The sequence below is a fragment of the Lonchura striata genome, chromosome 4 (genome assembly GCF_046129695.1).
Source record: "Lonchura striata isolate bLonStr1 chromosome 4, bLonStr1.mat, whole genome shotgun sequence".
NCBI classification, from domain to species: domain Eukaryota; kingdom Metazoa; phylum Chordata; class Aves; order Passeriformes; family Estrildidae; genus Lonchura; species Lonchura striata.
Window position 1 is genome coordinate 75,265,696 of NC_134606.1, and position 14,968 is coordinate 75,280,663.

Here is a 14,968-nt window from a genome sequence, read left to right on the forward strand (position 1 = left end):
ATGATCATAATTTTCTAAATATACCAGTGTAGATCAGGTGGTAGTTTTTGTTTATTTGTTTGTTTTAATGTACATGCTTTACAACAATCAAGAAAAGGAGAATCCAAAATTAGAACATGAGATCCAGCTTCCTTCCAAGACCTTTAAACCATCTCTCTTATGAATGCTAGGAGCCAGGTCTGCTCCTACCTGCCAAACTAGAACATTGAAACAAAGATCCCTAGGAACACAAAAGTCTTAGCCGTAATCTAAATCTTGACCATAAGCCTGAAAACTAATTTTCAAAGCTCAGCTCTCTGTCCTAAAGAGCCTATCAATTGATATAAGCAGTGTCAAGCTTTCCAACCAGAAAACCAAAGGATGTAAACTTGCTCTGCATGTCTGAAAGGCAGACCTGACAACCTCAGCATGAGAATAAGGGTTTCCTTCATGGTGGAATCCACCTTGGGCTAGTATTCAAAGCTGAAATCTTCACTGAGGATTCATTGAAAAAACACCACCTGAGATAAATATTAGAGACATTATTGTGCTTTCTAACTAAGCTATTAGGTAAAACTCAAGGCAATTGCTAATACTGCTCATGTATCTGATTCCAATCAACCATATCAGCAGGCATCTCTTTTTTTCTCTGTAAGAAGTCTTCTTTAATGTTCTTTAAGGTTCTTAAGATCACAAGCAATTTTTTGAGCTCTTCTGAGTGGATTATTGCTGCTAATGAAAGAGTCAATGGGAGCTAACTGTATTAAAATTGGAGCTGCATTTAGTGACAGTGAACTACTTAAAAAAATGTCACTTGCCTTTATAAGAAACAGTGGTCACACCTGAAACATTCAAACCTCAAGATCTTCACTGCAGCAGGTAGTCCAGGCTTAGGCAAAAGTGGGAAGAAGTATCCAAATTTCAGTGTGAGCCCAAGGACCATGAACTTGTAGCTTCTTGGAGGAACAGGCTTCCAAACTTCACATGCTGGAAATGAGGGCAGGTTCTTTGGGAAAGGGGATATACTTTTCCATCATGATTATTGATGTATTTGCTAGAAATGAAATGCATGAGCATTAACCTCAGCTTGAGAGAAATCTTCATAGTCAGGAGTGGTCAAGCTCTGAGAAGTTTCTCATCCTTGCCAAGAGGAAGAGACACCTTGCAGTGGTTTACCTATGCCTGATCATAATTCAGAGAGAAAAGGTTTACAGGTTCCTTCAAGAGGGATCTAAACATCAGCGGGACTGTCAAACCCATTGAAATTCAATCCTCTTGGAAAAATTTTTCTTTGCCTCCCTGTTTTCAATACTCTTTTACAATAAATTTTCTTATATATATATATGTACACAATACATGTATAATCTGGAAGCAATAGTAATTAACACAATTTTTTTCTGCATCAGAGAATTTGGCTAGATATATATCTTGGGTATGAACTGTTGAGAGTGCAGAAACAGGGAGGAGAAAATTGATATTTTTTTCCTTAGCAACTTTTCCATTAGGCAGTGAACCTCTATCATTAAAAGACCCTGCATAGTTACAGAAATGCTTCATGTACAAAAGCTTCTACACAGAACTAAGGTCAGCTAAGCCATAACCTGTCTCTGTAGCTCTGTTTCTTTCATAAGCTATTGAAGATGCAGCTCAAGAGATAAGAGAAGGCAGGGTAGTTTCTGCCTCCCAAAGAGGGAGACATAACAAACACAATAAAAGTAGTATGCAAATAGTAACATGATTAGTAAGTATGAAGAGCATCAAAGTCAGGAAAAGCAGTAATTCACAGCCTTGACCTGGAACTTGCAGCCCAAGTGACAAATATTTAGTTAGTCCTACACTGTACTGAAAGTGTACAGTGGCACCTTCAGTGTTTCAATTTCAGGCAGTTTCTTAAAATATTAATTCAGCTTGTTTCTGTGCCTCCTCTTCCCCAGTCCTGATCACAGTCAAAGTCAAACTCTGTCCCAGCTATGGGCATAGCTCTGGATCTGCAGTTCAACTTGCACTCAGGTCACCAGTCAGCCCTTTGCAGCTGCCAAGGAAAGGCACCTGCAGAGGTGCTCTGCAGCTGTGATATGGTTGGTAATCTTCAGTCTTTTAGTTTATATGGTTAGTGGCTTGTTAATGTTAATGTTAGCTAACTAATGGCTCATTGCCATTCCTGGTGTTTTGCATAGCTTGTGCAAGCTACTTGGAGTAGTTCAGCACTGGCTTTTTGCAGATCAACATCCCTCAGTTATTTTATATAGAAAGGACTGTAGCAAATTTGGAAGGGTTGTCCTTGAATCAACTTTATATGCAAAGTGTGGCACCACCAGCAAACACGGAATCACAGAATCACAGGATCACAAGGTGGGAAGAGATCTTCAAGATCATTGAATCCAACCCAGCCCCAACACCTCAACTAAACCCTGGCACCCAGTGCCACATCCAGCCTTTTCTTAAACACATCCAGGGGTGGTCACTCAACCATGTCCCTGGGCAGGCCGTTCCAATACTTTATTACCTTTTGTGTGAAAAACTTTTCCTAATATCAACCTGTATTTCCACTGGTGCAGCTTGAGACCGTGTCCTCTTGTTCTGTCAGTTGTTTGGAGAAAGAGCCCAATCCCACCGGGCTACAACCTCCCTTCAGGAAGTTGTGGAGAGTGATGAGGTCACTCTTGGGTCTCCTTTTCTCCAGGCTAAACAACCCCAGCTCCCTCAGTCGTTCCTCACAGGACTTGTGTTCCCAGCCCCTCTCCAGCCTCGTTGCCTCCTCTGGATGTGCCCAAGCATCTCAAATTCCTTCCCAAACTGAGGGGCCAGACCTGGACACAGCACTCGAGGTGTGGCCTCACCAATGCTGAGTATGGGGAAGAATGACCTCCCTGCTCCTGCTGGCCACCCTGTTCCTGATAATGCACTGGCCCAAGGTGCCCTGTGCATCTTTGGCCACCAAAATACTCCTAGAGGCTGTTTACAAACTGGCTCCACTGAAGGCACACCAGGTCGCCCACTCATGCGATTGGACCATGGGTCACACACACACTGCTCTGTGTTTTTGTGCTTCATCCCACAATTCAGATTTCTCCTCTCTTTTTAATTTTATGCATTTAGGTGAAAGGGCTCTTGAACATTAGATAAATCTTGTGCCTGACTGAAGAGAAAGGGCAAAATTAGATTATAAATTACATTTTCTAGTTTTCCAATCTGCTTACCAAATCCTTCTTTTTTTAACATGTGCAAGTAGCAAGAGCCTATTGGGTCAACTAGTTTATAATTAATTATTGATTAGATATTAAAGCCATATGCTGAGACTCACTTGGAAACCAAAGTGCTTCCTTGGTACTTATGTTAGCATTTATTAAATATGCATTATTAATCTGAATTACGTTGTGTTCAAATGTAAGCCCTTAGAGCAAAGATAATGATCACAGCATTAGTATTTGTAAAACAGAATTGATTTTCCAGCTTCACCAAATAAGGTGAAATATGGGATAGGTTGCAGGAGTTGAAGAATTAGTACTACTAGAGTAAGTTGGCATGCTTAGATTTTCTGTGTACCACAATAAAATAAATAAAAACCAAACCTAAACCTAATTTATTCCCCTAAATAGTGTAGGCATAAACAAGATCTAAAGGTCTTTAAAAAAGAATTAAGAAACCTTATTCATACATTATGGTTCACACATTTTGTTCTACACTCAAGCCTTGCAACTCCAAAAAAACATTAACTTCAGTGTTCCATATGCAGTTATTTCACAGAAAACTGATAAAACTTCAGTGAAGTAAATGGTTTGACATTTCACTACATATTTTGAAATAAATTATTTTCTTTTTCTTGTGACTATATATATTTATGTAGGAAAGAAGCACTAGTGATTAAATGAGATCTACGACAATATTTATGATAGTTATTTGGGCACATCTTGAAATCTGACCATGAAATTCACACCTTAGTAACAATCAAAAAAAAAAAAAAAAAGCAAGAAACCAAAAACTGACCCAGTGGTGTGAAGGATTAATGTTAGTTTTTACATAACAATATATTATAGGTTAATTTCTTTGATAGCACTTTTATTTAATGATTAATTTACTGTTTCTCTGTAGCCAAAATAGTCTGTGATTTGCATGGAGAATTTTCACATTTATATTCATAATGCTTTCACTCAGCAACAAGAATTCAATAAGAAATATACTGACATGGTTATAAGCTTCACAAAAATTTCTAGGGCACTGGGTGGGAGATACAGGATTTGAAAATACCCTCCTGTCTGCTTTTTTTTCTTTGTAATACTTAAAAATTATGGTTAAAAGCAGAGAAGAAAGAGGAAGTGGATTTATTCTCTGGTAATTATGCAGTATGCAGTTTCTCTGACAAGACTCTGCAGTGCTTGGAAGGGATAGGGAGTTCAAGAGCAGGCTTTTGCCTCACAATTTAAAATTCCAGGGGAAAAAAAAATCAGTTAAAAGTTATTTCAATTTTTGTTGTTGTTGTGGGATTTTTTGTTTTGCCACAGACAGAAGCTGGTATTTCATTTATACCAGGGCTCCTAAACCTTCAATAAAAAGGGAATTTTGTAACAGAGAAGGCAGTGGATACTTGGAGTTGCTTGTTATACCTACTAACCTACTTACCAATTTGCATGAATAAAATATTGACACAAAACAACAACAACAATAAACCCCCATCACTTTTGGGTATACTAGTATTTAGAATTTAAATGAGGACAAGAACATAATATTGTTTTGAAGTTTGATTGCACTAAGGGAGAAATGGAATATTAAAATGAGTGTAGCAGGTTTAAGACATGTCTGTGTGCCCCCACACACAAATTACAAATAAAGAGCAAATCAGGGAAAGAGAACATTTTTTTTTTATTACAGTTAACACTGTTTTTATAATCATTGCTATTTCATGTCTACATCATTCTTTTGCTGTTTTACTCTCCATTTGCTACAATTACATTAAAGCTCAGGTATATTTACTTTCTCTTTCTACTCAAAAAATTAGTAAGAATTAATTCACAACTGTACTAGTTAGAACAAATTAAGAGAAATAAAAATAAGAACTTGGTGCAGTGTATGCTCAAAAAAGAAATTAAAAGCATTTTGATTTTAAGGAGCAAGTTCATTTACGAAAATGTTTTCCTCCATTTGAATCCATAAGTATTAACAGGAATTAAATTAGATACTGAAGACCTCAACCATTCTTCTCCAAATAAAATACAATATGATTATCAGCAAACAAGGAAGTAAATAAAGGACCTGACATATATATATATATATATATATATATATATATATATATATAATTGTATAATAGATTTCACCTTGTTGATTCACATCTTCAAAATTCAAATTATTTTAAAGATAAATTATTTTAAAGATAATTATTTTAAAGGTAAAGCCACCTTTTACATACCTACAAGTATTTTATCACATATCATGGGGACTTCTTTTCTGATTTAAAGCTAATACAATGGTATACAACAAATTATTGAACCTATTCTCCCTGATTATTGCTTAAGCAAAAACTATATTTTATTTAAATAAAGAAGTTACTATTATTTCCATTTTAACATATCAGAACATTTATTTCTTTCTTATATTTTTAATGTACCTGCAGTTTAACATGTTTCAGCAATGGAAATGCATGCATTTGTTTTCACAGATTTTATGAATGTGGAATGGAATGTTTGAAGAATACAAAACTGAAACTGCTTTTTACGGTTAAAAAAAGAGGCTTTGAGCTTTCTCACCCCATCCTCCACAACAAAAACCATATTAATACTCTGAAGAGATTCCATGTAGGTGCATGTGTGGTCTGGAAATATTTGTGTACTATGTCATACTACTGAACCTTCAGCATAACTAGGAACACACAAATGTTTACTGTCTTGTTTTTCTCAAGAAGTTAATAAAGCACCATCAGCTTAACAGTTTAAAAATACCCATACTGGATCATAGAGAAGCAGCAAAAAGAAAAAGGGAGAAGATGTTGAGTGAAAAAAAAAAAAAGGAGATGAGGCAAGGCAAGAGCAATTTTGGCTCCAAAATTACTGTTCAATCATTTGGCAAGTTATTACCAGCCAGCATCAGGATGACTACTGTGGGCAAGCATTCTGGAAGCTGTGCCTTAGCTGATTTTAAGTTCACAGTATTTTTGAGATTAATAGAACATGTGGGAATTTACTCCCACATCTTTAATAAAGTTGGATGAAAGGCAGAATTTCTTTTCTCAAGGAAGCTAAAAATCTGATTTTCACTCTGATTTAAGAAAGAAAATGGACAGCTTGTATTTCCTTTCCAAAATCCATCTGCTGGAGAAAGGAAGGAGAAGATAAATAAAAATAAATAAATAAATGAGTGGAAATGCTGGGTCGGATGACTAAATGTATTATGTACTTGAAAGTGGCTGTCCCCAGCTACTTTGGGGAAAGGCAACCCTCCTTTATACAGCCCACAAGAGATGTGCACACACTTTTTATTTGTAGAAATAATAATGAGAGCTGGGTATTGTCTTGCTTAAAGCTTGCTCCTAAGCATTTTATTCCCATCTCAGTGCAGGCTGATTCCAGCCCCACAGGTCTGCACTAGAACTCACCACTACCCACCTCTGGTACCTCCCCTCTCCTCCAGACACTTTCCTGCCAGGGCTCCTGTGCTTCCAGGTGCAGCCTAGCCCAGAGAATTTAATTTATTTTAACATTGATAAATGACTAAAATGGTATCAATTTTTTGCAATGCTTTACTTTAAAAAGTAGCAAAACCAAATATTTCTGATTTGACTTGGCTGCCAGATCTATGGTGCTCAGATGTTAACTAGTTGTTAACTATCTATCAAGTGTTATATTTGGAGATTGTGAGGGGATTATTTGTGGTGTTTTTCCATTGCTGTTACCCATCAGGATAACTTAAATCTAACTGCAAAATAAATTAATTTGTGCAGTCCCCAGACCCTTACTCAGGCAGAGGATGACTCTAGCCCATGTGCAGGCTTTGCAACCTCCTGATGCAGAAACCAGAGAAGGGCTTGAGCTGCAGTCATTATGTCCCTGAATGAAGTCCTTCAGTTTCTCCTTTTAGAACCTGAGTTTCCTTTCTAGGCCTGTATGACCCAATTATTTCAGACCACACTTACTCAATACCTAGGTCCCATAATGAGTAAATTTATTATTAATAAGTAAATACTTAGAACAGGGATGCATTCTAACAAAAAGAGAGAGATTATAAGGAAACTGTGCCTTGAAACACAGAGGCAAGTAATTTAAAATTTAATTTTAAGATTGCACAGTTTGCAGTATAGAAAGTATCATTCCTCTAAGTAAGCTTAGCAGTTTAAACATATTTTACCTAGTGTATGAAAATAAAAGAAAAATTATGTACCTCAAGAGTGAGTACTCTTGAAAACAAAATGAAAAATATAAGTGGTAGTTCTCTGTCATTATATCTCCTTAAAAACAATTAGAGAAACATCTTTTTGGGAACACATTGTATATTCTGTCATCTTCCCTTTGACTCCAATTATTTGAGTTAATATTTTTGTGTATGATATCTATACATCTTTAGCTATCATACACATTGCTCCTCATGAAAAGAAGAGGTATTATAAGCATGAGTGATTACACTTTATATTTCAGTATAAGAACACAACTTAAGTCTTCTAGGAGCATTAACACAGCTCTTCTGATTCACAAGTTCCTAGGAAATTACTTTAGTAGATAAATGAAATAGGAAATGTGTCTTGTATGCCTTTCTTGTTAAGCTGCTGTGAGCTGCTTTAGTCTTTCCTCTCTCAGAAGCTAATTTTCATTTCTAATTCCAGGCAGAAAAATCTGATATACAGTAACAATTACGTGGATGTAAACATCAAAGCAAAAAAAAAAAATTGACAAATATAGCCAAGAAAACTTCATCCAGAAAAGATGTTGAACAGGGTTAGAGCTTGCTAGTAAACAGTCTCCTAAGAGATCCAAAAGTTCCTTCCTGCTGCCTCACCCTGTAAGTGCATGTGTGAAGCATCATGGATCAGCTGAGAAGACCTGCTGCCAGCCAGCTAAAAATTATGAATGAGAACCCAAGAAAAAAAACAATAATTAATCTTTTCTGTCTTCTGAATTTTGGAGATGAGCTTTCATTAGATGGACAAAACTGACCCAACCAATACTTTAAATTCTGCTGCTAACAAAAAAGAGCTTATGAAGAGGATATGCATATTTACTGTTTACCAGATCCCATTTGGTAACAGTTAAATAATGCATGCAAACTTGGAAAGGTCCAGAAAGTCTTAGTCAAAGTTCATTCGAGGTCTCAGACTTTGAGGAGAAATGTTAAAACCCTGCATCCAGTGAGTGAATTGCTCATCATCTATGTACAATACATGGTTCACTGACTGACTTATTCTCAGAAAGAAATCCATTTGTAGGCTGTAAATTACTAAGCTGAGACTTCCATGTTAGTAGCTTTCAATGCACTTTGTTTCAGGAATGCTGACAAAAAAAAATCCAGGGTGATGCATCTTCTTTTACTGTAAAATATGTGTTACAATTTAGAAATATTGATGAAAAGTGAAAATCAATTTCTTCTGTCATACCTTTGTGGAGAGGCCATTTAAAAGGTGATATGCTGCAGTTCTATCTCTCTTCCATTTTGCAGCACCTATGGAAAACAAAAACAAAAAACGAGTAGGTAAGACAAAATGTTCAAAGGGAAAATAAGAAGAAGAACAAAAAAACTCAAAAATTTAAAAATACATGTTTATGGTCTCACTATACACTTCTCCAGCAAGAAGTCTGGCATATTCTTTTTATTTGGTGCCAGATCCATCCTCCACTTAAGTAAAGATACAGGCTATTGCTTGATTCAGTAGGAGCTGGAACAAACCTGCAAATTGCAATGTCAGGGTCTTTCTTGCTTTGTGGTATCCAATATCAGCAGGTATTAAAGAGATTCAGCACTCTGAAGGCATTTTTACAGCATGCAGATGAAAATAAATTACCAAACACTCACTGAATAGTGAAACGTTGCCCTATAATTGCATATTCTGATAAACATACATTTCATGATAGAACATTTGAAGATCTTTAAGAGTACTTGGAATTTAATCTCAAAGAATTCACAAAAAATACACAGAAGTGTATTTGGGTTAGAAAGATGTAGAAAGGGCCCAATATCAATGTATGGCTAAATAGTAAACTCTATTCTTATTTTATGCATTTTAAGAAACATCTAATTTTGGGAAAATTATTTTTTGCATTGCCTATTTTTAATGTGGTTAAATTCAACAGTCTGTTTTATTTGGGTGTGTTTTATTTTGGTGGTTTGCAAAAGATGCACAATATTTTATGAATGTTTTCAAGATGGAACATTTAAACTTTCCATTCTAAATTGAAAAAAAACCCCAAATAAGAGATGGAGTAGAAGAGATTGAAACACATACATGCATCATCTGCCTTTGATCATTTTCCAGCTTTACACAGGAAGCCATCAAAAATAAAATAAACTCAACCAATTCCCCTTCCTTGTTTTTATATATTTATTTTACATCCCACAAACTAAAGCTGTCTTTCCTGCCTGCTTTAAAGTTCTACTTAAGTACAGTAAGAAAATACTGTTTTTAATTCAGTGATTTTTAAACTGTAAATACCAAAATATGTCATGGTTGCAGGTGTATTTGCTGTCCATCTCCTCAATGATTCATATCAATCATGTACCAAAGCAGGTGGCCCTGACCTTTCACTGTGTGGGGGCAAAATGTCCCAGCATTTCCTCTACAAATCATCAGGAAAATGCCAGAACACCCACTAGGACTCCCCAGATTAGACACTTTGATGGTCTGTCTTCTCTAATCATCACCAGTGTGTCCCTGCATACTGATTTAGATGCCTTAAACCAGCCTCATCTCTTCTCAAAACTAGGTAGGTAGATATTTTTTTTTTTATGGTTTACATCCCCAAGATGAGATTTTTATTTGATATTTGTTTATCTACAGACAGCAGCAAGCACAGCTGGACTCCCACACTGATCTACAGATTCCAGATACATTTAGGCAAGGCAGTGTTTACAGAAGAAGAAGGAAAGACGTGAAGATTTTCTCAGCATTTTTGGTCACCTGAACATGTGTAAGCTGTTATATAAGATCTCACAGCTGAAGTTTCCAGTTTAGAGAACAGTATCTACAGTCTCATGTTTTATTTTCTTTCATTCTGTTTGCAGCCATTTCTTGTCCCCCTTTTCGCTCCTCTCCCAAAAAAGCTTTCTAATATCCTGAAGGGATGTTTCATGCAACTCTTCTAATATATCCACTGCCTCTCTTATATGTATCTTCCTTCCTAAGGTAAAATACTCTGAGCCTCAGATCCCAAAATGTATCTTAAAGTTTCTGTGTTGTGTAAAAACAATAGGAAGGATAAGATCATCAGAACTCTGCTTCTTATGATGCCTCAGGTTTTAGATTTTATATTTTAATGTGTAAGTCTAGGCTAAACAATTCCTTCTCTAGCTGGGCACCAAGGACAAATGATCCAAATCTCAGGAGCATAAGTAATGTGGACTGAAGAGAGAAAAACAAGAAGGATGGAACTTCATAACCTACAGCTGTAACTGAACAATTAACTCCAATATGCTAGTGGACCAGAACTTATAAAAGTGAGAGACCCCATGACCTGTGGCCCATTTTGTGACCATTTTGGGCTCATCTTGGCTGTGCCCCTGGCTGGGCTCTTGTGCTGTCTAAGGTGGATCTGTTGAGGCTTTTTAATAAATCCCTGCTTTATTCTTTAACTCCATCTAGCCTCTGTTCTAGGTCAGCCTTCACACGGCATCACTTCCAGTCAAAGAAATATGAAAATAAATGCGATGAAATGGCCCTTTCAAAAAATCTTTTTGAAGTCTCCTAGGGAATATTTCCACACATACCACAGACTCAAGGAAACAGGTTGCTCACAGCACTGTCCTGACAGTCTTTGGCTCCCCAGGTGACCTCCCCTTCCAAGGTCACAGCAGCATACAACAAATCCCATATAAAGGTCTTTCATGGAGGAGAAAGACTCTGTGTCTGTGTGTGTGATTTGGGGTGAGGAGGAGGATGATGGAATGGTAGAAAGAACAGTTTTCCCATCTCTAGAACAACACAATATTGACCATGTTTACTATTTCCAAGTGTGACAGTACCCAAACCCAAGAATTTTCTCCTAAACAGCCCTACAACATTACAACTAAAAGGAAAACCTCAACAAATTAAGGAAAGAATCTAGAGTTGCCATACAGTTACATTAAAAATGCTCTTTCATAAAGAATCTAGAAAGAGAAATCAAGTCCCAAAAGGTGGTTTGATCTTGAACTATTTGTTTTTCTTCTTTCCCCCTCTCTGTATTTATCATGTTTTCCTTCAGCTTGTATTATTTACTGTCCCGTTTGAACAATAAAATAAGGTCATTGATTTGAAGTGTCTTCATTATTATTTTGTTTTATTTTTGAATTTACCCCCACAAGCCTAATTAACTCCTGCTTTGTTGGAAGGCCAGCTGTATGTACAAAGTAGGTTGCAAACATTTTAATATTCACTCAGTGGCTGCATATGGTATTTATTTAAGAAGCTGTCTTATATAATACATGTTCATGTTCTGGTAGCCCAGAATAACGTGTGCTTTGAACAAAAGATTAAATTCCTACTTATAACCCAATACTTATAACCCAATTAAATTCCTACTTATAACTATTTACCTCAGCTATAACATTTACCTGTACCCTTTTCTCTCTAATCATGTATATGAAGTATTCTTTCTTCAGATGGTCTGTACAAAAAAAAAAAGTTACAAAAATCCAGACTGAGAAACAGATTTGCTGTTAGGATTATTCAAAACAGAATTGAATGGGCCCAGGAATGGCTACAAAAGAGAAAAAAATGTTAATAATCAAAAACAAAGAGTGAGATTTGTTTACTGGAAGGAGAATTGTTAAGTTGGAATATCAGAAAGAGACACACTGAGGCCTTAAATTTTGAGGAATATAAAGTAGGAGAGTGGTATCTCTTACAACATTTTGTTCTTGCTATATCTATGTCCTTCAGGAACAACAAAGCATACAAAGAAATTATAAAATTAATAAAACCATGCTTACTACTTCATACCCATACAAACTTTTCAAAATCCACAATAGCTCTGACTTTGCTTTTATGGTTTCAATTAGATGAGGTATTTCAAATTGACACTAGAGAAGATTATGCTTCCAAGCTTCCAAGCACAGAAACATATTTCCCTAAGAGCAGCTATTTTAAGATTCATGATTATGGGTATATTCTTTTGATACTTCTGTATGAAAAAATGCAAATATTCGATAATGTTAAATATTAGCATCTATAATAGAAAAATAAAATACTACATTTCAGTGAAAAACACTTATAATTTATAGTTAGTTCAAAATCTTGGTAAACTGTAGCTCCAATGTAAGTCAATAAGTAAATAAGGTGTTTTAAAATTTTGGAATTTGAGAGAAATAAGGTGTTTTAAAATTTTGTAAATAAGTAAATAAGGTGTTTTAAAATTTTGGTATTTGAGAGAAGGATGCACAGCACTCCCCAGTTCATGCTCTGTGTACTGCAGCTAAAGTGTTTTTCCAATGTCAAGGGGCACACATGAACCAAATTTCATGTCCCTTTGCTCTCTTTTTATTACTTTAAATCCTATTATGCCATTGATTTTTAAAGGAGAACTCCCCACAGAAGCCAACAGGACTCTGCCTGGAAATCGATGGTATCATATGGCCTTAAGTATTCCATTATTTGGCTGCAGAGATGGACTGAACATGTTAAAAAGGGTGAAAACCTCAGCAGGTAGTCTTCAAAAAGACAAAAAAAAAAAAAAAAACTCCTTTCTACCAACGATTTCTGCCAGTAAAGGTGAAATTCAAGTAAGGAGAAACTACAACCACATCCCCATGGTCCAAAGACACTGCTGTGTCCCTCTCCCCCTGGCACAACCTGCTGAAAAAAAGAATAAAAAATGGGATAATAAAACCCATTAATATACCCCACGGCTGCCCCCTCATTAGGACAAGACATGCCTCTCTGTAGTTTCTGTGAAAATAAATAGACATTTCGTATATGTGAGTGCATGCATGTATTTATATCTTTTGTGCTTGGCATTTGTGCCAAGCCAGAATCTTGCACGCAACTGAGAAATAGCTAGGACCTGGAAACTTCAGAAATCTTTAAAAATGTGGCAATGGTTGGTACAGAATTATCAGGAAAAAATCAGCTTTGAGCCACTACACACACAGATCATGAATGGCAAGGGATACTATCAGTTTATCCACATTTACAATGCAGGTTTGCAAATTTCAGTAAAAGAAAGTTTGAAAAAAATTCTTACAGGCTTTGGTCATATATAAGGAAAAGGCAACACAAATAATACAAATTCTCTGTAATGGTCATAAATTGCACATCAGTGACTAGACATGAAGCTAACAGAATCTAATTTTTTTAATGGATCAAGAAGGGTAATTTATATTTAAGGGAGCAAAAGATACATAGTGTACTACCTTAATCTCTCTGACCAGCTTCAAACATGGCCAGACTAATTTCTCTTCCTAACAAATTGTCCAAACCTGATCACATCACTCTGGCTCCCCTACCATCCATATATCTGCAGCTCAAAGGAACATTTATTTGTGCAGAAGAGACCACACTTAATATATAAAATTCAGAGAAAATAGAACAAATGTACAATCCTTTATACAGGTAACAATGCTCCCGGGAGGGTAAGGGGATTAGATGTGGAAAAGCAAATATTATGTGTGGGGGAAAAAAAAGCATCAATCTAACTTAAAATAAAAATTTCCACTATGCCCTCATAAGGTTCCTCTCTGATTAGAACAAGCTTCTTTTTAATATTAGGTGCTTAGTAACAGAAAAGAATTTGTAATAACATTTCTCACAGATGAAGCATCCGCTCTTTCCTTTCAGGAAGAAACATTTTCTTTTACCCAGCACACATTTTAATTGCCTAAGATGCAATTTCCCTTATGAATAATTTGAATACAGCTGACTTTTTGACTAAGCAAATTTCCTTCAGAACTCAAATGATGTGTGCACTTTAAAATATGGAAAACCATGTGGCAGGGTAGCAGAAGCAAAGTGATGAAGTATAGCATTAATTTTAATGTCATTTAAGAAGTCACCAAGGTTCATAGTCTGTCAGTGACACGTGCCTCTGACCAGATGTGTAGCCTACATTTTAATTTAATTCACAGCCACAAAACAAAGCTCCCTCCACATCATCCCACTTCATGTCATCTTTGCCATTTCAGACCCTCTCTCTGTGCTTCATAAGGGCTCTAAAAAGAAAATCCACTGCAGTGTGCAGTTTGGCTATAAAGCTTTGTGTCTTCATCAGAGAATTTGTTACTGTCTTCCCCTCATATACAGTCCTCATGGGGCCATGTGCTTCCAGCTTAACATATGAATAACTTATTGAAATCAAGTGGGAAAGCAAGATTTAGCAGCTAGAATTAAAATAAGTTTATTTTCTTTTGGCTAAAAACGTAACAAACCAGAAAAAAAAAAAAAAAAAACAAACAGATTTTGAGGTATCTAAAGAAACACATTGTTTTCTAGTGTAAATTGCAGGTGTGAATTTTCAATAAATCTTGCAGGAGACTTAGATATCATCTGAGAGTCATAGATAACTTATAACAACTAAAAATTAGATCACCATTTCCATTAACAGAATCAAGCTGTAGACAAATGTTGAGTTTAATGATACCACAGGGCCCAAACAGGACTAATAAAGCAGCTTTGTTGATATTGTCAGTGTACATAATTTGAAAATCCATTATCTCATCCTAAAAATGCACTCAATGAATACTTTGTAGAAGCTGTATTAGCTGCCTAGTCTAGTAAATAGATTGAAATCCTAATTACTCTTCCTTTGGAAAGAAGCTTTGTTGTTTATTTAACTGTTGGAATTATTTCACTATGAGGATTTTTTTTTTTTTTTTTTTTTTA

The 14,968-nt window shown here is 35.9% G+C and overlaps 1 long non-coding RNA gene across 1 annotated transcript in view; it reads right to left on the reverse strand.

Moving 5' to 3' along the window:
- LOC144246142 (uncharacterized) overlaps nt 1-14,968 on the reverse strand; it is a 100,827-nt gene that overhangs the window by 59,383 nt on the left and 26,476 nt on the right. The window contains exon 2 of the long non-coding RNA XR_013339827.1: nt 8,558-8,622. This is a non-coding gene — a long non-coding RNA (uncharacterized LOC144246142). The remainder of the gene's footprint in view (nt 1-8,557; nt 8,623-14,968) is intronic.